The sequence below is a fragment of the Tenrec ecaudatus genome, chromosome 5 (assembly GCF_050624435.1).
Source record: "Tenrec ecaudatus isolate mTenEca1 chromosome 5, mTenEca1.hap1, whole genome shotgun sequence".
In the NCBI taxonomy this organism is placed as follows: domain Eukaryota; kingdom Metazoa; phylum Chordata; class Mammalia; order Afrosoricida; family Tenrecidae; genus Tenrec; species Tenrec ecaudatus.
Window position 1 is genome coordinate 25,430,182 of NC_134534.1, and position 27,431 is coordinate 25,457,612.

Sequence of the window (27,431 nt, forward strand, 5' to 3'; positions counted from 1 at the left end):
GATTCCTCCGCATCACTACGCTGTAAAGGATTTCTGAGACTCGGAATCACTAGGGGAACAGTTTGCTTCATCTCTCTCCAGATATTTAAACTTCTGGAATTGGTTTCTGAGAATTGTTCATGACAATTCTTAAAATCATAATTTTAAAAAGTGCAAACATCAACTTATAGTTACTGAAAGCATGCATGAAAGGTCAAGTCTTTTACCAAATATTCACATGGTTCTGTGCCTCTGAGTTCATTAAAATTTTTACCCAAATACCACCTAGCTAGAGAAGATGACCTTGACCTTGCACTCCCAACAACATGCTAGAGGACCATTGGTCTTTCTCCAACATCCTAATTCAATGCTTTGGGTTTTTTTTAATACGTATGAAATAATACAATTAAATCTTCTACATAATTTGTGTTAAGGTTAATTAATAAGCATGTGCCTACTATTCTGGACTGCAGTTAGGTGCTTGGCGGCTAACCAAGAGGTTGGAGGTTCAAATCCTCTCAGAGGTAACCGCCAAGAAAGGTCTGGAAATCTATTTCTGAAACATCAGCTAATGGAAATCTTATGGAGAAAAGTTCTACTCTGACACCCATGGAGAGACCATGAGTCAGAAAAATTTAAAGCAACTGTTTTTTCTTATATATACCATTTTATACAGGGATATTTATAATATGTATCACCATCTGACATCTTTTATTACTTTGTTATCTTTCATACTAGATTGTAGCCTTTATCAGTATAGAGAATTTGTGTTGATCAGTGTTATATTCCAAGAACAGGACCTAGCACAAGTAATAAAATAATTCAATAGATGCTTGTTAGATAAATTGATGATCTTAGAATATGATTTTTAATCCCTGTACTTGGTGGAACTGGTGGGTAAAGGTTGGACAGCTAACTGTAAAGTCAGGGGATAAAACCCATTAGCAAGTCTGTGAGAGAGAGAGGAGGCCATCTGCACCTGTGCAGACTCTCAGCCTCAGAAACCCCATGTCGGGTCTGCAGCAGCAAAGACAGGAGGGCATTGATTTGTTGCTGTTGTTTATAACCTTATGATGCACATCACAGTTTCTTGCCACATGAGTTTAAGGATATTTTCTTTTTAAAAATCATATTTTACACTTTATATGTCCATTTAAGCCCATTGCGAAGAAACAGATTTCTAAAATAAAATGTCAAATTAATAACTAAAGCTTAAAATATCAAAAGCAATGAAATGTTTTTTTCAATTATGTCTATAGGAAACCAGAAAATATGGGGAATTTTGAAATATACTAGCCATTTATGCCTCATTGCAAAAGGATTACACTTGCTGACTGAAACTAAAGTAACAAAAGTGTTTTCTCTTATTGTCAAAAGACTCTGGGGATAGAGAGTATAAAGGAATTCCAGATTACTGAATATAATTAAGATGACATTTTTGTTCTTTTTAGTCTTCAAATTTCTCTAAAGTACTAGAATTTTTTAACAATGCCCCCAATATCTAATATTTTCAATTAAAATATGCTTCTTAGACTTTAATTCTGTATGTGGTATGGATTATAGCATAAACTTGGATATTGGTAAAAATCAGAGAACTCTAGCTAATTTTACAACAGAAATAGGTCCACATTGATTTTATTATGTATATTTATCATTAGACTAGATTAATACTTGTAAGCTATGCCTTATTACATTATGAATATATTATTTCATAAGTAGACCAAATTAATTTATTTCAACAGCCAGAAACGTTTGAATAGGGAGTAGAATTATAAATGATCATGTTTAATTTTATTTGAAGATATCCTGACTGATTACTTCCTTTATCAGTATTGTGCATCCTACTTAGGCCTGAAAATTAATATTATTTATTAGTTTTTTAGATTACATGATTGAAATCTATATAATACTTTAAATATGTTATTTGCATTTTTACACTAGAATAATATCGATGCTTATGAGTAGTTGAAAATGTTTCATATTAACATCATGAAGTAAAGTGATCATTTTTCCCTTGACAATTTATATGTTTCAACTTTGTTTTGGCATAAGCAAACCAGAATTCAAGGTAATTGTATCTTTACATGTTCAATGGCAATAATATTTATATATTCTATTGATTGTACCTTCATAAAGTATAATGATTCTCAGACAAAAATAACAATGAATTGTAATGTTTGGATAATTTTTATTTTACTCTCTGGTAATATCCTTTAGGAATAAGAATTACAAGGGTATTTTCTAAGCTGTATAGAGCAGAACACTCATTCCAAAAGGAGTTTACAAACAACCTATTCCAATGGGCAGTTTATAGCATAAAAATGCTTATAATAATAATCTCCCTTTGTCTCCATAGTCTATTAAAAACCCCTTGGGATAATTTGCTAAACACAGTACTGAGGAAATTAATATATTTTTAGGAACTTTTTTTAATTGCACTTAATGTCGGTTTTTCAAATTACCCAAAATGCCATTTTGTAAAATGACACTTTTTTAATTAATGATTTTTTTTTTAACATTTGGGATTTCGGATTTATTCTGGAGCTTATTCTGCTAAGCAGAACCCCTATGTTCCGTGTGACACACCCTGAGGCGCTTGCATGGATCGTTCCCAACAGGAGCTAGCATTCATTCCCAGAGATGTAACATTTTCAGATTCGGTTTGCAGGTTCAGATGGGTATTATGATTTCTCTAGTCTAGCCGCATCAATTTTACCAATTCTATTGAAATATTCCATTAATTCCTTAAATGCCAAGTGATACCATCCCTTGAGATGAATCATTCATGAGAAAGCCTTCAGAAGCACAGCCTCATTAAACGAATTGGATATTTATTCTTCCCTTGAGAACAACAACAAAAAAGAAACTTGAAAAATAAGATAATAGCAGTGCATTTCGTCAAAATTAAAAGAGGCATTGACAATCGAAATATCTTAAATGGCAAGTAGTATTGGGAGATCTTACTAAAAAAGACTAATAAAATAGGGGAAATCTGTAATCTACAGAATCTGCACAAGCAATCTTACAGTAGAGAGAGCAAGTAAATGCTCTCCAAAAAGACTGTATCTAACAAAGATGTTATTATTGTTAAATAAATAGAAGAGTTGAAAAAATAGATTACTCCAAGTCCATTAGAATTTCAGGAATATTGATAACAGCTCATATCACCTTTTCATAGGAGGCCTAGATTATACATAACTATAAATCATAGTCATATAATGATATTAGAGTGCTTTGGGAGGTGACAGGGAAATTTAGAGATTCCTCAAATGGTCATCGGGAAAATGGTAATATCAAAGTGGCTATCAAAATAGAGAATTTATGATATATACAAGTGCTCTTCTAAGAGTTTTAAATATTTTAAATTATTTAATCTTTATACAGTCTGTAACAACAGTTATATTTCCCATTTAACAGATAAAACACTAATGAGGGGTGCAGGGGCAGTCAATTCTCTAATATGGGTCTTCCAGCCAACAGCTCTAATTGCAGGATTCCCTGCAGTGTCTTCTGACATACATAGAATGAGCCCTCTGAGAAGCAAGGGCCAGGAGTGGAGCATATGCTCTGGATCTGAGATCGAGCCCTGCACAGTGAGCTTCCTGGATCCAGATGACAGAGCTGCAATGAACCAGGGGCCAGAGCGTGGACCAGTGAAGGATTTCCTAACCCACCGAACAATTTCCCATGAGCCCTTTTGTACAGGAGGCTGCCTCGCAGATTAGGGTGCATCTGGCACTTAATTGAGTGCGTTGGGCTTGCTGACCCACAGAAGAGGGGCTGAGTGCCTTGGGCTGAGGCTCACTGGAGGGGACTGTTTCTGGGCATTTAATTCAAGCTTGCTGAGTTTACTCAGCTCTGGAGCCTGAGCCAAATGCCTTCAGGCTGAGGTTTACAGCACAGTGATATGCCCCTTTGGGTATTTATTAACACATCTGAAAAATTGTAATGTGTACTTGTACACAATTACCCTGAACATTTCTCATGGGCATTACAATTTGTTAACATCCTTAATAAACCCTTTAAACATGAGTATTGTCTCTGGGTTTCTGTGTAGCCATTGCCATGAATATCAGAACCCCAAGAAGGAAAACAGAGAGCGTTACTTAAGACTATAGAGAGGACTTGCTCTCAGGCAGAAAAGCATTGGAAAGTGTGTTGTTGAAGATGCAGTTAGAATAAAATGTAGCCACCCCCCCCCATGGTTTGATCTCCCTTATGATCTATTTAAATTTGTTCTACTTAATGTTTCCTGCTTTTTTTTAACTGAGACTTTGATCTGTTTTGCTCTATTATTGTTGTGCACTTTTTTAAAAATGTTTTTCTTTACATGAAATCCGACATAGGTAATTCCACAGATATAGGCACTGGATTAATAGTTGGTTCCCTGTGGTCATGAAAAGAGGTTGGTAGGAGATGGCCAACTAATAACGAGGAACACAAGAATGAAGAAAATGTTCTAAAATTATTTGTTTTCATGATTGTATGACTCTTCTTGATGTGATTGAATCATTGAATTTTACATGTGAATTATATGTTAATAAAGCTGTTGAGGAGAATCCAAAATATTCATGGGAAAGGGGGATTAAAAAATAATAGAAAATTTCCACGAACTTTTTTGAAACCTCTTTGTAAATATTAAGATGAAATTATTTATCTAAGGAAAAGATGTCAGAAGAGGCAGATCAGTTTTCAAATTTAGAGTTTGGCTGTTCATCTACTTGAAATTTTACCAATAATCCTATCATAAGGTTGTGCCATACAGAGTTTAATCAAATGTTCTGTGAGGTCAGAAGAGACTGATGCCTGTGTCCTGATGTTGTTTCTGCTTCATGTTCGTATCGGTGACAATTTTATAATCGCTGCTCAATGTCCTCTTGTAATCATGGCAACAATAAGAATTAGTGCATGTGATTACTTTTGCTTTATCTTTATGCGGGTTATAATTTTAGTTAAGCACAGCAAGATTTCTAGTAACTCAAAACAAATGTTAGACTAAAATTACAAATATGTAATTCAAGGGCCAAAGATAGCATACAAAATGACTTTGTTTAATTTTAATAAAAGGCAGCATGTGATGTACATTTTGTAAATCACCACTTATAAAATTGATCCTATAATAGTTTGAATCAATGTTTGACATAAAAAATATAGCATTCAGATATGAAATTATAATGCATTAATTGTTCCATTTTGTGTGGTAACTAAATATATTGTCAGTCTTTTAAAATATGTATTTCAAAAATCAATTGGGTTACATAATGTTCAATTACACAATTATTTGTATTTATATAATTTGAGGTAAGTTATAGTTATAACTTTTGAAATATAAAACAAAAAGTGTTATGTATCTCAGTGTATCGATTAGCATTGCGTTGGGCTCCAGGTACTAGAGGATAGAATTAACTCTGCTATTTAATTGCCTCATCTATCAAGGATTCTGAAGTAGGCCTCAATCTAGAGTCTGACCTCCTTACAGTGTAGCTTCTAAAGCATTGCCATCGCAGACGACACACTCACGGAAAGGCACAGTGCTTAATCCCCTCTCTCTAATCAGGAGAGAAGCATTTGCCCATAGGCCTTGAGTAAATATTTCTTAGATGTCTTTGGTCAGAAATATTCCACATACATGCCCTTAAATTCATCATGGAAAATGATAGTAGGGGTGTCTTCTTGGGATTAAACTGAAAATAATTCAATGCACTGACCTAAGTTCTTTGCTACACAAACCCTATTGAAGGTCTGTTAGTATGAGGGGAGGGAAGAGCGCTTGGGGTTCAGAGTCAGTAAAACATAAATAGCTCATGCCCTCAAAGAAATATACTGTTTTGACTTGAGTCACACCTCCTGGCAAGGTGGAGATTACAAATACATCGCACCTTAACCTTGTTCGTTAGCATTGCAGAGAATTACTTCCATAATGGGATTGTACCCACAGGAAGAGAGGTTAGAGATTAGAATACTTCTTCAAAGGGATTATGGCTGTTAGGCAATCTTAAATAAGTAACTAAATCTCAGACAATTTTCGAAGGAATTGTGCAATGTAATATTTGGCTTGGCTGACTCACAGCAATCCCATGTACCACAGAAGATAACACTGCCTGACCCAGCGCTCTGCCCAAATCTTTGCCGTTTGAACCCGTCGTTGAAGTCCATGTGCCAGTCTATCCTATTGAGAGTTTCCTCTTCTTGGCTAAAGATGTTCCTGATCCAAACCGGGTTATTTTCCACCACCCCATGTTCATAGGAAAGCTGTATAAAGAGTAAAGCATAAAGAAAACTTGCTGTCTTTGAATTATGGTGTTGTGAAGAATATTAAATAAAACCATGCTCTACCAGAAGAATGAACAAATCTGTGTTTGCCAGGAGCCATCTTTGTCTTTGACGTAATAGCTGTGTTTGGAATGCTTTAAGACCTTTTACCAAAGGTTTTCCCAACTCAATAAGTACTTTGATTTCTTGACTGCTCCTTCCAGGGTGTGGATTACGGATCCATTTTAAATGAAATCCTAAATAATTGCAACTCTTTCTCCATTTATCACGAAGGTCTTTGTTTTATATTAAGGTGCAAATCATACTTCATATATATACATCATATCAGTAAGCAAATTTGTGTCATCAGCATGTCACTGGTTATCAGTAAGTTAGCTTCCAAATCTGATGCCATATTCTTATTTTCATATAGAACAGCTTCTCATATTATTTGCGCAGCATATTTATTCAATAAGTGTGGCAAAAGAACACATCCTTGACTCACTTCCCCACCTTTCCTGCTTTTAACATTCAGCATAGCCTTATCTTGTTCAAATGACTTCCTTTCAATTTACATGGAAGTGTCTCGTGAGCACAATTAAGTGTTCTGGAATTTCTCTGCTCCACAATGTTATCCATAATTTGCTATGATTCACATTGTTAAGTGCCTTTTTAATGGTCAATAAAGACAGACTGCTAAGTACACCTTTTTGGGGTGCTCTGCTTTCAGTTAAAAACTATCTGATACAAGCAATAATATTCTTTGTTTTACGTCCTCCTCTGAATCCTGCATGCTTGCCTGGAAGTTCCCTGTTGATGTATTGTTGCAGCTGTTTTTGAATTTTCTTCAGAAAAACAGTGGGTAATATTAATGGTCATATTCAATAATGCCCCCCTTCTGTTGGCTCACCTTTCTTCAAAATAGACAGAAATCTGCATCTCTTACCATCAGTTTCTGGCCGTATCCATCCTACCTCTTGAAATTGTTGAATGTGTTGACCAGTTCTTTTTGATGGGGACTCTGTATATTCTTTCCATCTTCTTTGTAGTACTGTTTAATATTTTGCCCATCAAATCCCTTAGTATTGGAGTTTGGGCTTGATTTTTTCCTTCAGTTCGTTCACTTTGAGAATTGCTGATGTGTTTTTCTCTTTGGGTTTTCTAATCCCAGGTCTATATACCTTTCATTATAATACCTTAATTGGTGTTTTGAGATGTTTTTGCAAATCTGCTCAGCAATTTTTCTGAATCATTTCCTCTGGAAATTTTGGCGTCTTTACATCCAAGAATAATTTTTAGTTTTGTAAGAATATAGATGAAGTATCTTGACTATACTAGACCGTTTTATCATAAGCCATATAAAAATGAGATTTTAGGTATATTTTTTTATTTTTGTTTTGTTTTCATTATCAATGTGCTTAAGATTTTATATTGTGTTGAAGTAAAAGAGAATGGGAACTACACTGAAATTGATGGAGCCAAACAAAATATTCCAAGAGTAAAATTATCTGTTTCTCTTGTGTATTATCCTCCCATGGCTTGTCTACAACATTTATGGCTTGTAAAAAAATACAGTGTTCTACCTGACACAGTATAATGGAAATTGAAAATCAAATGTGCTCTCAATATTTTAACTGAAAAAGTGCATGGGTTTAGAATCTAGGATAATTGGATTCTTAGCTCAGCAGATACGTATAATCCTCCTTGATCAGGGGCTCTGTGAAAACAGAGCTTTCATTTCATCCCGTTTTCAATTTCAATAATCCTCACCTAACATATGGGTGTTCTCAGCACACCATTTTTATGAAGTAATGATACAATTCTTTGTATCTTATCCCAATAAGTTAAAACTACTGGGAGAATTGCCCTGTGTATTTTTAAAGAAAGTTTAAAAATAATTGCACATAAACACAAGAAAAATATGGTGCAGTCTGTATATCTGTGGGTTATCCAGGGACAAAGGAAAATGTAATATTGCAATGATGGGCCCCGCAGACTTGCCATCTTTCATAGCAATAAGAAGCTTACTTTGCTTAGTGCCTCTTCCAGGCCGCCTTCCTAATGTCACTCCCGCTCTCTATTTTCAAGCATTCTGTCTTTTCCATCGACCAAGTAAGGGATGGGAACAGATCTGAACACAGCATATTTCCTTACTAGAGTCAAATATTGAGATTTAAAAGGGTGACAGAGTCTCATCACACCATCATAAGCAGACATTCTGGTTTAAGAATTTGATGATAATTCCATTTTATCTCTCAGAGCTTGCCCATTGAATTTTAGTCTGACTACTCACTCTATAGTCATTTCCAATATATTTTCTTTAAGAGAATAAGGTACATATTTTTATCCTCCCAAATTATTTAATAGCTTTACTGACACAGTACTTTTCATTAAACTATGTAAGTCATGATTGTAAAACATATACAGAATATACTTCCCCTATTTTTTCTTACTCTCTTGCTGTACCCTCAAATTATTTTGCTTTCTTTCTTTTGTTACTTTTGAATATTTAGGAAAAGCAATAGTCATGTTGAAGATCAACTTGCAAGTATGTGAAGTTAAAAAAAAACCTTTAGAAAGTGTGATTACAACTTTTACAGACATATTCAGAAGCAAAACTTTAGTTAATTACAATACACTAAATCCAATTTGTTGGATAACTTCCATATTAGCCTTGTGAATATTAATGACTTACTCTGTGAATTAGATATGGTAATACCTATTGAATTTCTATTGGCATGTTTCTAAATGTTTTCCAAATATTTTAAAAGTTGTTGAAGACATCTGTTACTGATACAAAATTAATAGGACTCAAGAGTTCTCAGAAACAGAATGTCTCACATTTTGACCTATATTGAAATTTTGTATACGTGGAAGATTTAACTTGGGTGCATATACCAGCTGGTACTTTCTCCTTTCACGTGAAATGAAGTAATTTCTCAGCCTTGAGTCTATGATAATAAGGCCTCTATCCATCCATTTTTTAGTCAAAACTTAATTTGTAATTTAAATGTTAGAAATAATTTAGGTTTTTGAAAAAGTGCTTTTCAAGGACATTCCACTGTTTCAAAGCAAATTCTCCTTTTTGCAGTCATCTCTCAGATTTTTTCCTAAAATAACTTTTAAATCGTATTATTGTTTCTTTTTTCAATTTTAGTTTCCATTGGTTATTTTTAGTGTTAAGCATAATATTATGTTAATCTATAAAAACAGGTATTGTGTGACTCTTTCGTATAAATACATGTCTTTATTTATATGAGTTCAGTATATATAGTGAAATGCAAATAGGCCAAAACTTCAGAACTGGAAAGACTGAAGACCTGAAATTTAAGTTTTAATATTTATACTAGAGACCATATTTGAATTATTTCTATCAGAGGTGTACACACAAACAAAAAATTATTGCCACTGGGTCAATTCCAACTTATAGTAATGGCCCTACTGATCCATTTATCTATCAATTCTCTAGTTATTCCCATTTTTCTGGTTTCTACTTTTATTAAATTCATGCTTTTCAATAGAATATTAGAATTCTAACCTGAAGATACACTTCACAGAAATAGCAATGAAACAAAATTTTCAGTTGTCTGTTTATTTTCAAAACTGCTAGTTTATTCATCAGTTGACTTGCCAATAAGTCATTGGTTCTTAAACGTGGTTACCTAGAGAATCACTAGGTTACACTTAAAATATGGAAGGTCTGGTCCCATTCTCAGAGATTTTGATTTAATTAGTCAGATAAGATCCTAGAAATCATGATTTTGAAACACTTTAGGTGACGCTAATGTGCAGCCAGGTTTAAGAACTATTGATTGTCTTATGGTTTGCTGGTTCTCGCTAAGGTATATAATCCAACGAAGAAATGTGAGCCTCAGATATTATAATCTTTCACTTCTATAGGGATAGAACTTAATGCTTATCTCGCTAATTAGTATCTACTTAAATGAGTGCAGAGCAACATTTTCTATTTACTCTTCATTTATCAGCCTAATAAAGTTGGTCTTCCAAAGAAGAAAAAGTGATGGTAACATTTTTACTTTCTACTTGACCAAATAAGCCTTTACTGCCATTATTCAAATAACATCCCCCTTTAATTGAAACTCAAGAAAAATATTATAATATCCCTATAAATAAAATGTATTTAAAAGAAAAAAACACTACCATCGAGTTGATTCCTATGCACAGTGACCCTGAAGCACACAATAGAACTGTCTCTGGGTTTCTAAGGCTACGTATATATTTAAATCATTGTATTTTTTAAATCATTTTATTAGGGGCTCATATAACTCATCACAATCCATACATACATCATTTATGTAAAGCACATTTGTACATTCATTGCCCTCCTCATTCTCAAAACATTTGCTCTCCACTTAAGCCCCTGGCATCAGCTCCTCATCTTCACCCCTCCCTCCCCACGGACCTGTCCCTCACGAACCCTTGATAATTTATAAATTATTATTTTGTCATATCTTACACTGTCCGACATCTCCCTTCACCCACATTTCTGTTGTCTGTCCCCCAGGGAGCAGGTTATATGTAGATCCTTGTAATCAGCTTCCCCCTTTCCACTCCATCCTCCTGGTATCACCACTCCCACCAATGGTCCTGAAGGGATCATCTGCCTTGGATTCCCTGTGTTTCCAGTTCCTATCTGTACCAGTGTTGATCCTCTGGTCTAGCCAGATTTTTAAGGTAGAATTGGGATCATGATAGAGGGGTTGGTGTGGGTTGGGGAGAAAGCATTTAGGAACTAGAGGAAAGTTGTATGTTTCATCGTTGCTACACTGCACCCTGACTGGCTTCTCTCCTCCTCAGGATCCTTCCATAAGGGATGTCCAGTTGTCTACAGATGGGCTTTGGGTCTCTACTCCGCAATTCCCCTCATTCACAATGATGTGATTTTTTGTTCTGATGATCTGATACCTGATCACTTTGACACCTCATGATCACACAGGCAGGTGTGCTTCTTCCATGTGGGTTTTGTTGCTTCTGAGCTAGATGGCTGCTTGTTTACTTTCCAGCCTTTAAGATCCCAGATGCTATATCTTTTGATAGCCGACCACCATCAGCTTTCTTCACCATATTTGCTTATGCACCTGCTTTGTCTTCAGAGATCGTGTTGGGAAGGTGAGTATCATGGAATGCCAGTTTAATAGAATAAAATATTCTTGCATTGAGGGAGTACTTGAGTGGAGGCCTGATGTCCATCTGCTACCTTAATACTAAATTTATAAATATATGCACATAGATCTGTTTCTCCATCCTCATATATAAATATATTTACCTATGTGCATGCCTTTATTTAGACCTCTATAAATGCCCTTTGCCTCCTAGTTCTTTCCTCTATTTCCTTTGAATTTCCTCTTGTCCCACTATCATGTTCAACCTTCATTTGGGTTTCAGTAATTCTTCTCGGTTACTTATCCTTGATCAGACCCTGCCAGGTCTCCTACACCCTCCTCATCATGGATATGGATCACTTGTGGTTCCCTCATCCCTGGATTTGTTAACACCACTTCTTTTCCCCCCAACTCCCCCTCTACCATGACCCCCCAGAACTGTCAGTCCCATTGTTTTCTCCTCCAGATTGTTCATCCAGCCTATCTTATTTAGGCAGACCTGTGGAGATAATAACATACAAAAAAACAAGACAGAGCAAAACCAAGCAACAAAATAAAACAAAACAACAAAAGCCAATGACAAAAACAAAATAAAACACAACAAGAAAGAAAAGTTTATAGTTAGTTGAAGGACTGTTTTTTGGACCTTAGGAGTTTTTTCCCGTAGAGTCTAATGGGTTGCTACGTCCTGACCCCTAAGTCTATTTTTGGTATTCCCTGGGAACTTCGTTGCTCTGTTCCTCTTTCTGTTCTGTTCCATGCCTCCAGTGTTTTGCCTCAGTATTGTGTGATCAGATCAGGCGGAATTCCCACAGTCTCCAGTGCTGTCTCTGTAGGGCTATGAGTCAGTGAGGTATATTGTGTCCCATAGTGGGTCCGGCCATATGGTCTTCTCTGTGGATTGTCTTCTCTGAGCAGGAATATTGTCCCCAAGGTTTGGTGAGCCAGAATGGGCTCCACCCTCTCTTTCTCCCCCTTCATTTGCTCCCCTGTGCTCTGATCAGACATGTCCTCTCTCTGAGCTGCAGATTTAGTGCTGTCCTCTGAAATAAATTCTTCTTGGGGAGGAGCAGGTGTCCACGGAGTTAGGAGTGAGGTCAGCCCCTCAGGCCTCTCCACTGGTTCCCTACTCCATGAGGACATGTTGGATTCACATCCTGGAGCACTGGGTCAAAGTCTGATCCCTCTTTCCCTGTGGAGATATAAACAATATCCTTCCCTTGGATGGGTTAGTAGAGGCTATCCATTTTTATGGGACCAGAAAGCTTCTTCGTTCTCCTATAGACATTGTGGGATTTGAACTGTTGACCTTGCAATTAAAATAAAAGCCCAGTACATAACCCAATATGTCAACAGGGATCCTTAAAAGGATCTCTATAGATTTGCCAGCTGTAATGCTTATAGGCCTGATTTTCTTTATGGTCTAAGAAAGTTTTTAGGAGTTAAATCTCTTTTAGGAAATAACCTTAAATTTAACTTTATCATTACACCGATTAAACATTGAATGTATTTCATACCCTTGCTTTTTCCCATGTAGGTGATAGACAGCATAATTTGCATAATAGTTATAAGGATATCAAGGTGCAATATGCTGTCAGTCCTTTTATACATACTTTACATAATCCTTAGTAATTGGAATACTATTTCAAGGAAGGAATAATATGATCTAGTTTGCTAAGTTAGGTTCATATAGCTAGAAACTGGCAAATTTATACAGCGTTTTGAAAGGTCCAAGGACAGAATTCAGCCTCAGCCTCAAATTTTTCTTATTCTAAAATTTGAAATTCACTAGACCCATTGAAAAATAATGTTATTGGAAAAATAAAAAATGTTGGGCATTAAATTAATAGTATAACTTTCATATTATAATAAATATGTTTGTATATAATTGTATATGTGCATTTTGTATATATTTATATATATGCATAAATATATACATTTCTATATATAAATGTTAATATTACACTTTTTATATATGTTGCTGTTAGTTGCTACTATATATTATTACTAAGATACCAATTAATATGTGCATGAGTATATTCCAAACAAAAAAAAAGACATGTTTGATCATGTCTATTTGTTCAGTAGATGGCTACAACCAGGTCCCCTAAGTAAAACACAACACTTAATTTCAGTAAGGTCCCTTAAAAATGTTCTATTAAAGATGTAAATTGCCCTGCTATTATGCACAATGTATTGGAATAATGATTGCTGAAAATGCTGTTAGGTTCAAACATAGTACTCTATCATATGATTTCTCTTATGATCCATTTACACTTGTTCTGGTTTTTAATATTTTCGGCTTTCTTTTCAGTAGAGGTTTTTATCTGTTTTACTTGGTTTTTGTGGTTCGGGTTTTTCGCTGTTCTTATTGTTTTACTGTATTTCTCTATATGAAATCCAGATAGGGATAGCTATGGAGACGGCACCTGGATTAGTGGTTCTTTGGGGTGCGGAAGGGGAGGTTGGGGATAAATGGGCAGCTACTACTGATGAGTACTAGAAGGAAGAAGTGTTCTAAATCTGACTGGGTGGTTGAAAAATAAAGTCCTAAGGAAACAGTAGCTTCTGAGGAGATCTGCTGAGTGAATTAAATTCAAAGCAAAGAGGTAAGCTCAGAAAGTTATGGTGACTGTGTGTGTTTTCAATTTTAAAGAAATAATATTATTGATAGATTTTATAGAAGGACCACAGACAATTGTGAGAACTTATGAAATATTAAGATTGATGGAAAACTGCTTTGGTGAGAAAAGGCCAGAAAAATTTCACCAAAGGTATATTTTCCATCATGACTATGAACCTGAGGGCAGCAAGGAGTGCACTAGGAGAATCTCTCAGAGAAACCTTATCCCGTCCAGATGTAGCCCATTCAGGTGTCATTTTGTTCTCAAATTCAGAGACTATTTAACAGAAATATGATCTGAGACCGTGGAGGATCCTCAAGCTACAACTTTCTCATGCTGTCCATGGAACAGTGCAGAAGTCTTTGGGGGAGGCTTAGAAAGATTGGAACCCTGCCTTTAGAAGTAGATAGACATAGCTGGAGAATATTTCCAGAAATGATCATTTCACCTGTTGGCATCTTCATTAAACCAAGATTTCTGCGCATTCACAATAGTACCATCTGACCCACCCTCATACAGTATGTCCTTCATGTTGTGCAGTCATTGGCACTATCTGTTCAGTTGAAGCTCAGTAGTATTAGTGTTGGAGTGTTGACTGTGCAGTGGTTAAGTGTCGGACTGAGAACTGTAAGGACAGCGGTTTGAAATGGCCAGCCGCTCCATGGGAAAGGACATGACTTCCTATGCCGGCACAGATTTATCTTCGAAACCCACAAGAGCAGTTCTACCCGTTCCTGTAGGGTCACGATGAGTCAAGATCATGTGGAAGACAGTGAGTTTGTTTGCTTTAAGAGTATTCGTTTGTAAGTATGTAAAAAATGTAATCTTTCTATTAAAAAATAGAAAGAAATTTTGAGTAATCTCTCTTCCATGACATGGGTATTAAGGTTTTACATCAACGTGGATAGGCCGGGATTCTCCATGGGCAGCAAAGTAATAGTATTCCCAAACAATAAGATCTCAAAACCTCAAGCATGTAACTTCGTATGGATGGTGATAAGATTTGTATGAGCCCCTAATAAAACAATTTTTTTAAAAAAAGCATGTAACCTTCTTCCAATAGCAGTAAATGCTGTGGGAAAGCTTGCTTGCTTTTTGCTGGGTCTGTACCTTGAACTTGACTAATAGACCTCTGGATCTTTGGACTTTATCCAAAATCCTCCCAAATGTGGATATTGTTAAGAGCCTTTCATTGTGTCTGCTGACTGTAGCTTTATTAACCTCTGCAACCAGAAGACTGTTGTCTTCCTGCCAATATTGGCTGCTTCAGTCCCTGCGTAAGGGGAGTGAAAGAATCCTCCAGCCCAATGTCTGACTATGGACATGGAACTGACCAGTACTACCCTGTCTGAGCCATGCCTCTGGTAGAAGCCATTCTCCCACTACAGAAGCCCGGGCTAGCCACTGAGTAACTAACCAGAGGCTCAGCAATTCAAACCCACCACTTACTTGGTGTGCGAAAGATGAGGTTTCATCAGTAAAGATTTAAAGTGTTGAAAACCAAAGGGGAAGTTACGCTCTGTCCAAAGGGTCAATAGGAGTCAGAATTGATTTTATGGCAGTGTTTGGTTTATATAGTAAAATGTATATTATTATAAGTTCAAATCAACAGTTTTGCCTCGCTAGAGAACCCCGCCAAAGACAGTGGTCCTCATACTTATTGGGACTTCTTTTTTCCTTCTCCAAAGCTCTTACTAGCATCCTCTGTTTCCATCGTCTCAATCTATAATGTTCTACAGATATACTAGTTGACTTAGATTATCAACTGCTGCTAACACTGTTAGCATAAGTCACTTGATGTTTAGGCTGTTTACAGTTAACGAGGAGCTCTGGTCGCTCTATCAGCACTAGACTGCCAACTTCAAAGTCGTGTTCCATGCCCACCAGCTTCGCTTGGAGAGAATGTGGAGCTTATCTGCTCCTGTAAATATTTACAGCCTAGGAAGCCCTGTGCAAATCCACTATGAGCCCGAATAGACTCTATGGCTATGGATTTCACAGTAAACAAACACAGATTCTACGGATTTATGAAGCATGGTATTTTGAAAAATATCACAATAACATGTAATTATGAGAGTACAACATTTTGATCATTCATAGTCTAAATAGCTTTTGTAGGGTAAGAGTTGGTTTAGAACCTTACAAATTAAATTTGGAAGACAGCACTGCTTACATAGAAAAAATGAAGTACGTGCAGGGATGCAATGTTGCTATTTCTCCACTTTATCTGTGGCATTTAATTCTGTATATCTTATTAGGGGTAACATCTAAATTGGTAAAATTTGATACTGAGCAATAGGTCTGGTTCTTAAAGTCTGATTTGACAATTGTATATATTGGGTTCCTTTTCCACGTATTGTAAAATTGGAAAGGTGGGGAGGTAGAAAATTAGGGCACTTTGTTCTAAACAGTCTGGAAGATAAGAGCTTGTTTAAACTATATCAAATAGTGCTCCTATTTTAAGGGCTGATTCTCTATTCTGACTTCCTTCATTAAATTCAGTTCAATAAAAAGTAGTACATCTCTACTCTAGACAGACACCTTCGTAGTCTAAAAGTAGATTCAGAAAAAATAATAAAGTAAATGAGAGAGGAAGTCAACAAAAAAGGATGTAATAAAACGATGCTATTAAGCTCCAGGAAGAATACTCAGCAGCTTTTGTTATTAATAAAGTAATTTGTGTTCTAATGTATGTTCAGAACCATTGGCCTTTTCCTTGGTTTACTTGCCTTTGCTGGTGTTATTTCCACAAAGGAAACCTTCTTGTTGAGTGCTCTATGATAGGACTCATCTCCTCCTATTTCTGTCTTCAGGAATATGGAAACCTCACATTTTTCAAACTTTATAAAAGTAAAACAAATTAAAAGAGAATCAACTGGCTTTGAGGTAGAAATATAGATATACATATATGAGGACTCAAATAGTTTAGGGATAAATCTATTAACTTTTAATTACACCTTTCCATGCACTATTAAGGCTTCTGTATATATAATACGTTCTACCCTACCTTGAAGGTGCTATAGTGATTAAATGGTAGGCTGTAGGCTAAACGGTAGGCGGTTAACTGCAAGGTTTCTTCAACCCACCAGCAGCTCCATGAGAGAAAGATGAGATTGTTTGCTTCAGTGAAGAGTTAGTCTCAGAAAACTTAAGATGTAGCTCCACACTCTTCTACAGGGTCTCTAGGAGTCAGAATAATCTCGGTGGTAGAGGGTTTAGTTTAGTTTTGAGTATCTTACCTTTGTCTCTTTATATATAATTGATAACAAAGTAACAAATTCTTATTAAGGTAACAAATAGGGATGTTATCATTTATAGAGATGTCTCTCTTTTATAAATTTTCTGTTAAATAAGTAAATAAACAGAGGAGGGCTTCAATGCAATCATGGAAAATGTCATTACTTTTTCATCCCATTTCCCCCCCAACGTTTTGAAGCACTCTAATATGTTTAAACTCTCATGAATTCCCAAACCTATGCAATTATATGGCTTAATTTTAAAATTAAAATACCCCAGTACATTCATCTGCAACATTTTAGATGAAATTTTGTTACTTTTAATTATTTTATTTAATTAAACTAAAACTATTTATTTTCAAATTTGATAGATTAGAATTATGTAGTTCTATTCTCTATCCTCAATATGTATGGGTTTTTTTAGTTCTTTGTTTACTAACAACTAATTTGCACATGGAGACAATTAAGTTTTAGGTGTTTTTTTTAAGTATAAAAAGTTTTAGCTTAAAAAAATAAGAAAAAGAAGAAACTTTCTGCTTAAACATTTTTAAAAGTGGTAATTAAAAAGATTATTCAATTATATTCATATATGGGGGCTTAGTTTTATTTATTTTATAAGTCTATATTAGTGAAGGTCAAATATTCTAGCATATTTATATTCCAGAAATATATATATATTTTAGATAAGCTACTGGCACTAGACCCTGAAATCAATACTAGCACCAAATTTTTCTAAATCTCTGTCTCCCTTATACAACAGTATAGTTCTAAATGTATTTCTATATCCTGTTTCACACTCCAATTCCCTGGCTCATTTGTTCATACTCTTCCTGTCTCCCTTTAAGCACTTTGGAAGGCAAAAATAAATGGCGATGGCATCTTCCCCATTGTTGGTGATTAAAAAAAATATTTCCTTTAGTATTTGTGTCTATTCTTCAACAACTAAAGTAGGGCCACTTTTGAGTTGATGTTTGAACAAGCTCAGCCTGAGCTCTCGCTGGTTCTGTAGCTAGTAGGAGAGCTTCTCGCTCATGCACTCAGATGCCTTACCATGTTAGCAGCGTCTCAATAGTCACGGTGGCTCAGTCCACCGGGGGTCCAGGTATTGCTCGTTTTTTAGGTTAGTAGCATCATGTAAATCTAGACTTCTAGCTCTGACATGTCTGGTGTATGGGTGTCATTATGTCCATCCTCACAAGAAGTAAAATACCGAACACATTTAAAATCATTCAATTTCATTGAACAAGAATCAATGCATTTGAATTGTGGTGCTGGAGAAGAATATCAAATGTACGGTGGGGTGCCAAAAGAACAAAGACGTATTTTAGCATAAATCTTCTAAGACTTTGACCCAGCAGAAGCCCTGCTCAAGTGTTCCATAGAGGCAAGGATGGTAAGACTTTGTCTCACGTACTTTGGGCATGTCGTCAAGAAAGACGGGTCAATGAAAAGGAGGAAGTCTGTCAAGAAGATGGATTGACACAGTGGCTGCAAAAATGACTCAGCCATAGAAACAATTGTAAGACTGGCACATGTTCGGGCTGTGTTCGGTTCTGTTGTGCTTAGAGTTGCTATGGGTCAGAACCTCTTCGTTGACATCTAGCAATACCAACAATGTAAAATAACTGAGATTACAGAAGGAATCGTAATAAAAAGTGGGGATAGAAGCAAATAGACACTGTTGTAGCTGAGATTAGCTCACCAGAAGCAGATGCTGGTGGAGCCACAAACGATTGTAAAGATATAAGTGGAAATTGAATTCCCAGAGACTAAGTAATAAATCTCTTAAGAGTTAAACACTCCCGATGATTCCATGTTCGAGTCCCAACTGTTGTTTGATCAAGAGGAGCTCCACTAGGCGCATGTGGTCTACACACACACACACAAAAAATATCCCAAATGCAACAGCGTCTATGGAATGGTGTGTCACGAGTCATGTAACGTAAAGGGAGGTTCAAGGCTGATACTTGGGAAGTGGAAGTCAGACACCTCTACGCTTAACCCTGTCACAAATTCTGACACCAGCCATCCTTCCCGCAGGACAATCTTTACTTTTCTTGGGACTTTTAAAAATTCAATATACAGAGAAGTAATAGAGTATACTTGCCATTCTGTGGTTCATTAACAACAGTCTACCACTCAGCATCAAGTTCACGGCCAGACAGCATGTAGGCAACGTCTCCATTGTTCAGTACAGGCCAGCTCTCCCAGCTACTCTTGGCAGTACAGGTCTCCTCTTGTCCCAAGGGCATACTGCTCTCATCTCCTTAAGGACAGGTTTCCCTTGGCTATGCTGCTTCTCATCATGCTCTGCCACTAGGGCCTGCTGGTCCTCTCCTTGGTGACTTCAAGCTTCCAGCAGCTTTCCAGGCAGTTTCCTCCTCCTCCTCCTCCTCCTCCTCCTCCTCCTCCTCCTCCTCCTCCTCCTCCTCCTCCTCCTCCTTCTTCTTCTTCTTCTTCTTCTTCTTCTTCTTCTTCTTCTTCTTCTTCTTCTCTCTCTTCTCTCTCCTCTCTCTCTCTCTCTCTCTCTCGCTCTCTCCTCATCTTGCTTCTCTCTCTCTCTGTCTAACCTTTGTCAAGCTGACTGCATATATCTGTATATCTGAGAGGGGTCTTCAAAAGTTTTGTGGGAACTGAAACATAACGATTTCTCCATTAACTTTTTGTAATTCCATGTATGAGTATAAATGCGCAACTCCTTGTCAATGTAAAGGCATCGTCCCTTCAAGCATAACCACAAACTGACCAATCTCCTCTTGGTAGGTCACAGATATTTCATTTTTCCATAGTAGCTGCTTGGTGGTCTGTGACTCATATTTTTATTTGCATAGTCTAATATTTACTGTGACTTATTTGCATAGTCTATTGACCAATTCAAGCCATGTGCCTAGCAATCACAGACAGCCCACAGCCCCAGGCAGGTATCAAGCATCAACCCAGGCTCAATGAAACATCTAATGAGTAAAAAAAGATGGATCAACACAATGTTTACAACAATGGTCTCCTCCAACCTACAACTGTTGTGAGGATGGTGTAAGACTGGGTAGGGTGGTCTTATATGGAGAGTTCCTAGAACTTGGAATTGATGCTTGGGCACCTCATAGAAAATATATATTTGCATATATAGTGTACATGTTTTGAATGAAATACATTTATTTATTTTGCTCTGCTTAAATACTAAGGTTGATATCACATTATAGATTTCATCTATGAATGTGTTGATTGATACATCTTTAAATGCTACATTTCTGCGTGGAAGCACAATATAGCGATGGTGTACAATCTCTAAGTTCTCTTTCATTAAGTGATATATGACTTATTTGTCTGACAATTCTTAGGGAAGAAAAAAAGAAGTATCACCTTAGTTACTAGCACTCAAGAACTTGATTTACTTATGCTCAATCCTATACTTTCTAAATGACAAATGATGAATACAAGTGTAGAATCTTCACATATTGACCAGAACAGAAAATACCCAATTATAGTTTTCAAAATTTTGATTATTGGTGTATACTTTTAAGATATAAATATGAAGCAGTATATTCACTGAGGAACCAAGGGGGAGGATTAGAAATTTCCCATTTTCTTCCCAGAGTTCCTGACTCTGCCAGTGCTTTTCAATCATCAGAACACCATGGGGCTTAAGTGGGCTTTAGAGATTATCTTACACAGCACCCTCTTCAAAGGAAATTATCGAACCTCGGAAGGGTGCCAATTCTCTAAACAAATATGTTCTAGAAGAAGAAATATCTTTATTATATGCTTTACTAAGTTGTTTAATATTCTAATTAGAGTATTAAAGTAATTACTATATAGAATCCTTTCAAATATTTACATCTCTCATAGTTCAAAAGGTTTACAACAGAATATTTCCCTTTTTATGTGATGGCATTTGATGAACAACAAAATATAACTACACACCAATGGTGTTCTTCCCTTGCTGTGCCCCCCACCAAAGATCAGTTATGAAATCCATGTTAGTCATTCTGACATTTAAGTTATTCTTTTGAAAAATAAAATCCGTTACTTAAATAGAGGGGCTCATAATCACTATGACAAGATTTTTCCATTAGACATAAAAGGAAGCGTCAATTCTATAAAATAGTTGGACAATTTCCTTTCTCTCAAATGAAAGAATTTACAAAACTCTTACAATCTTATGGTTGTTGTGGGGGTACTCAGGAGCATCCACACTCAGTGGAGAATGTCCTAGACCCACCAGTGAAAAATGCAAAAGATGTCTTGTGCATTAAGACCCTGCGCGAGAGAGCTTGTACAACTTCTCTTTGTAACTCATTCCAAGGTTTGAAAATCCTATGTCAGGAATTTCTTCTTCCTATGTAACCTGAATCACTCCTGCTTCTGTTAAGTTCTTTTCTTCCTGTTTTTCTCTCAAAATAAATTGAAAACTGCTGAGAGAGAGCTGATTTAGAGATTGAAACAAGTTGAATTGTTTCCCGGATTACTATCTCTCAAAAGAGAAGTTTCTAAAAACAGAAAAATTTGGTAACTTAAACAGAATTAAACACATTGAATTACCAACACTGAATGTATTTCACTCGAATTGTTTGTAAAATTCTTAAGAACAGCAGAATACCTGGTAAGATGAATTTTCCGAATCTAATACTGTCAATTATTTGGTGAGCACAAAGAAATGCTTGCAGTAAACTAAAGAAAATAGAGCTAGAAAAATATGGAGGTATATATTTGGAATTTCAGAATATGTGTATGTGTACACATTTCTACATATTCTGACATTTATTTTTTTCTAAGTGAAAGCATTCAAAGTTTCTTTGATTTATTTGAGGTGATTCTAAAATTAATATCAGAGTACCTATTCGAATTGGTAAACTTTAGTCATTAAGTTTTTATAACAACTTGCAGAGAATGATAGAAGAATCATCTGAAATGAAAATACTAAATAAAATTAAAAAACTGAGAGTACTGACTTTGTTTGATATTTTTGTCGAACCAAATTCACTTATCTCTTTGCTATTATGGTTTGATCTGTAGCTTTGGGCTTATGACTATCATCCATTTCAACATTGGATAAAGTGTAAGAAGGCCTTGTCTTTGGAAAAAATACCGGAGATGGATGTGGGGATCTATCTTGGAGAGGAATCATATTTTATATTCTGTATAAATCCAGAGATGGCTATAGCACCCACTGTTGATCTGAACCTGTGTTTGGTCACAGAGAAACGTGAGCATGGTCATCCCAAACTTAGAACGTTTGATGCATATAACGGAAGGAAAGGCTTCAACAGAACAGAAGAGTCACTTTGAGATTGCAGGGCAGACACCCGGGTTAATCAGGCTGCTGACATTCCAAATCCATTGTACTTGACATGACTTTGCAAGTTCAGTGACGAAAAAGGAAACTTTTTCACTTTTACCATTTCCTGGCTTGAAACTGTAAGACAGGTTTTTCTCAACAAAGTACTTCTGACTTTGACCCTTCCTAGATAGTACACCAATTTTTGTTTTGTTTTGCAAACAAAATTGTATATGTTCAGCCTCTCTTTTGGATAATGCTGTTGAAATGTCAAAAGAACTCATAGGGAAAGAAAGAATCTTTGTACAAATTATCTCATACCCAGACATGTAATTGCCACAAGATAAAAATAGAGAAAAAGCAACAAAGAACTTCTAAGACTCAGACATATATTTTGAAACCTATACAACTTTTATAATCTGAAATTATACATTTGGTTTCCTCAAAATATGAATTAATGACCATTACATGAAGTCATCTTACAATGTTAGTTAAAAAACAGGTGTCTCAGAACCACCTCAGATTTATAAAATAAAAATATTTATAAGTGGGTCTTGGAAATGATCATTTTAAACAAACTTCCCATGCATGTGATGACCAGAAACATTAATATTTGGTTTTAATTTTTTATTAAACATGTTACTGTGCTTTGGGTAAAAGTTTATAGAGCAAAATGATTTCCCATTAAACAATTTATACATGTTTTGTTTTTGACTTTGGTTGAAATTCCCTCAGTGTACCAGCACTTATTTCCATTTCTCTGCTGGGTTCCCCACTTCCAGTCACCCATCTTTTCTGCTCCTTCCTACCTTCAGAAATTTGTAGGCTAAGGCATTTTGTTTAGTTTCACATCATTAATTGTTCTGAGGAGTATGTTCGTCATGAATGTAACTGTTCCTCTTGTAGGCTTATTTATTGTTTGACTTAAAGTTGTTTTCCAGGAGTGAGTTCAACTTCAAGATCTAAAGGTATCTAAATTTCAGGGTCTCTAGGATTCCACTAGTGTCTATGAGAACATTAAGTCTTTTGTTTAAAATATTTTATCATACATTTTTCTCCCACTCTGTGCAGGTGCTTTTATTATGAATTCTGTGATAGTACCCAATAGTCTAGGTTGGGCACTATCTATTTCTCCTGGTCTCGGGCTAATAGAGGATATGGTTCATGTGGTCCTTCCGTCCTTTGGACTAATAGTTTCTTTGAGTCTTTTGTTTTCTATGTTCTCCTTTGCTCTGGACTGAAAAAAAAATTTTGCTTTTTAAATGGTTGCTTACAGGCTTTTAAGTACCAGTAACTACTCACCAAAATAGGATGGAGGATCTCGCTTTTACAGAGTGTGTTATGGCGATTGACTTGCATATACTCCAAGACTGTAATGCTGAACCTTCACGCCCAGAGACTGCATTGCTCGCGTGTTAGTTATGGCTTAGGTGCTTTTATAACTGAAACCACTACAGTGAAAACCACTGCCATCGGGCATTTTCAATTCATAGCAACCCTTGGTTTCTGAGATTGGAAGTCATTCAGAGAGTGGACAGCTGCTTCATTTTCCCATGAAGCACCTTGGTGGGCTTAAACCATTGACTTGTTTTTAGTAGCCCAACTCCCAAACCAAAAAATCCCCAGGGCTGTCCATTTAAATTTGATAACAATTTATGTATAGCATCCATATCCATTTTTTAATCTCTCTTTCTCCATGCCTGAAGTGGTGGAGGCAGCACAGGTTCTTGTGGCTGCAACACAGAATGTGACACAGAGCAGAAAAGCAGTACCGAGACAATGACACAGCAGAGGTATAGCACAGAGAACACGAGACAAAGTCACTGGCAGCCCAAGCCAGGAACATAGTACAATGGAGTGCTTTCATGCAGGAGACTAGGCTGCAGAATGAGGTGCCCTTTGGACATGTGCCAGCCCAGCACGAAAGGAATTTTGTAATACTTCCCTGAGCAGGGCAAAGATAAAAAGATCACATGGCAGAGAGGCTGAGGACAACAGAAAGACACACCTGTCAAAAATGGTTGCAAAGAAGCACTGCAGAAAAAAGAATTGTTTTCTTAACATTAGCGGCCTATTAGTTCCCCTAGTAAATCCTCTTATTTGTTGAGCAAAAAAACGCAACTCATCCAAGGAGAAAAAATTGTAAAAATTTAAGTCCATTTATAGGAATCAGTTTGCTTCCAAAGAGGACTACTGTCATAAATTTGACCATGCACCCCAAAATGTATGTCAACTTGATTGGGTGATGAATCTCTAGTTTGCCAGTTATGCAAATATCCCTCATGATGTGATCTGAAATGATAAAACAGTTAGCTGTAATCAGATTAGGGTGAAATACAGTATCCTTACTTCCATCACAGGCCTAATCTCAGGTAAGGAACTTCTTTATGGTGTGGCCAGAACACTTTTTACCTTACAAGGGGTCAAAGGAGACGGAAGGGAGCTGAGATCAGCTACCACCGAGCAAGCAGGGATGGGATCAGCTACTACCAAGCAAGCAGGGACGGCATGGTAGTCTGTCCTTTGGAACTGGAGAATCATCACTGAAGAACTCAACAACGCAGGGGCGATGGATACCAAAACACACGGAGATCTCCAAGGAATGTCAAGCCTTGTTGGGGTGGTGATTATTAGGTGCCATTAGGGTGGCTCTGGCCCATAGCGACCCCATGCACAACAGAATATAATATTGCACGGTCCTGTGCCATCCTCATAGTTGTTCCGATGTCTGAGCCCATTGTTGCAGCCACTGTGTCAATTCATCTTGCTGACACCTTCCCCTCCAGTGCTACCTCTCCACATGGTAACACATGATATCGTCGAGTGGGACTGCTCGCTCCTCACCATATGTCCAAATCGTGTAAGATGAAGGCCTGCCATCCTTGCCTCTAAGGAGCATGCTGGCCTTAACTCTTCTAAAACAGACATGTCCTTTTAGCACTCCATGGTTCTTTCAATCGTCCTCACCAGCCCCACAATTCCAATGCTTCTGTCCTTCCTCAGTCTCCCTTAGTCAAGGGCCAACTTCCCCATGCATATGGGGCAATGGAGAAAATGATGGCTTGTAGGTGCACCTTAGTCCAGAGTAACATCCTTGCTAATCAGTACTCTAGAGATGTTTTGTGGAGCAAATTGGCCTAATGCTTTGCATCTTTTGATCTCTTGACAGCTGCTTCCGTGAGCATCATTTGTGGATCCAAGCAATGCAAAGTCCTTGACAACATCAACCTTTTGTCCATGTATTAGGATGTCACCTGGTGGTCCAACTGTGAGGATCTTCTCTTCTGTACGCTGAATCTTAATCCATACTGAAGACTGCAATCCTTGATCTTCACCAGTAAGTGCTTCAATTCCTCTCTTTAAGCAAGTGAGCTTGTGTCTTCTCTGTATCGAGATGTTTAACAGGGCTTCATCCAATCCTAATGCTACATTCTTCTTCATCAAATCCAACTTCTCTGATGATTTGCACAACATACCGTTCAAATAATTATGGTGAGAGGATACAACCCTGACACACACCTTTCCTGATTTTAGACCATGCAATATGCCCTTGTTCCATTTGCACAACGGCCTCCTGATCCATATACAAGTTTGTCATCAGCACAATAAAGTGTTCTGGAATTCCCATTCATCTCAAGGTAAAATTTTATATCTAGACTTATTAATAGGACTCGGTTGTAAAAGAAAGAAAAAGCAAGTAATAGTAGAAGCAATCATTATAATGAAAAAATTGCTTGAGAGATTGGTTTATTACTATATTTTTCAAGATTTAATAGCATCTTACATATCAAATAAGAGGATGAATATTATCCAAAAGCATGCCCCACTAGTCAAAAAGAATTCATTTTCCCCAATCAAGGAACAACAGAGACTTTTCTCAAATGTTTGGCTGGGTAAAACACCTTGAGGGATCTCTTCCGTAAGTATGCCGAAGGCAATGATGTGGGGGGAAAACTCAAGGGAAAGCACTAGCTGAGCATGACAGGAAACTGTCTGACCTTCTTAGGCTTTTCCCTTTTCCTGTGCAGTCGGCCCGATCACTGTTTCCATCACGGCTGCTTGTGTTACTCTGTGAGAAATGCACTGATGTCCTCTTTCTCTGCTACATATTCCTACTGTGTTTCTTCCTTTAAAATGCTTGCTTAATTTTTCAGATGTGACTCTTTACTTTATTGCAAAAAGTAGTAATTAGATATCTACAGTGATGAGCATGTTGAGCTGTACTTGCAGACCATAATGCATTGATTTTGGAGCATAAAATTTTGGAATAATTTGATTCAAGAAAGGGAAAAATCAATACATAGAGAACAAATGAAATATTCCGGCAAAGACAGTAATTTTAAAGTTTAACCATGTAAGCTTTGTTAAGAAGAATTACATAGCCAAAATATGACAATGACTAATAATAATTCCCCCTAATTTATTTTAAAATAAAAAATCTTACATTTCTTTGAGCAGACAAAATTAAGTGACTTGAATTATTTGTTATAGCTCTAACATTCTAAAGCCTTGAAAATATAAAGTTCATGAATATTTAAATAGTTAAAACACTTTAGTAAAACAAAGAGTAAACTCAAAATTTAATGGGTGGTTTTATAGGATAACAAGTTTCATAATACCATCAATAGCATAAATACTAACTTATTTCACTTTCAATTTAAAATTAAAATGCTTCTAGTAAATAAGATAAGGCCCCATGGAAATATCATGTAGCCTTCATTAATGATATTAATTAATAACATATTTATTATACATAACCTTTATGTATCATCTTTTAAGTAACAGTTAAGATGATATTATAGACTTTAGAAGGGAAATGATGAAAATATTAACTCTTATTGACATATGACTAATCATCACAAAATACTATGCAAATTCAATATCTGCTATATTAAAAAAATAATGGTTCTATTGAAATTAGAACCTACACGATCCAGATGAA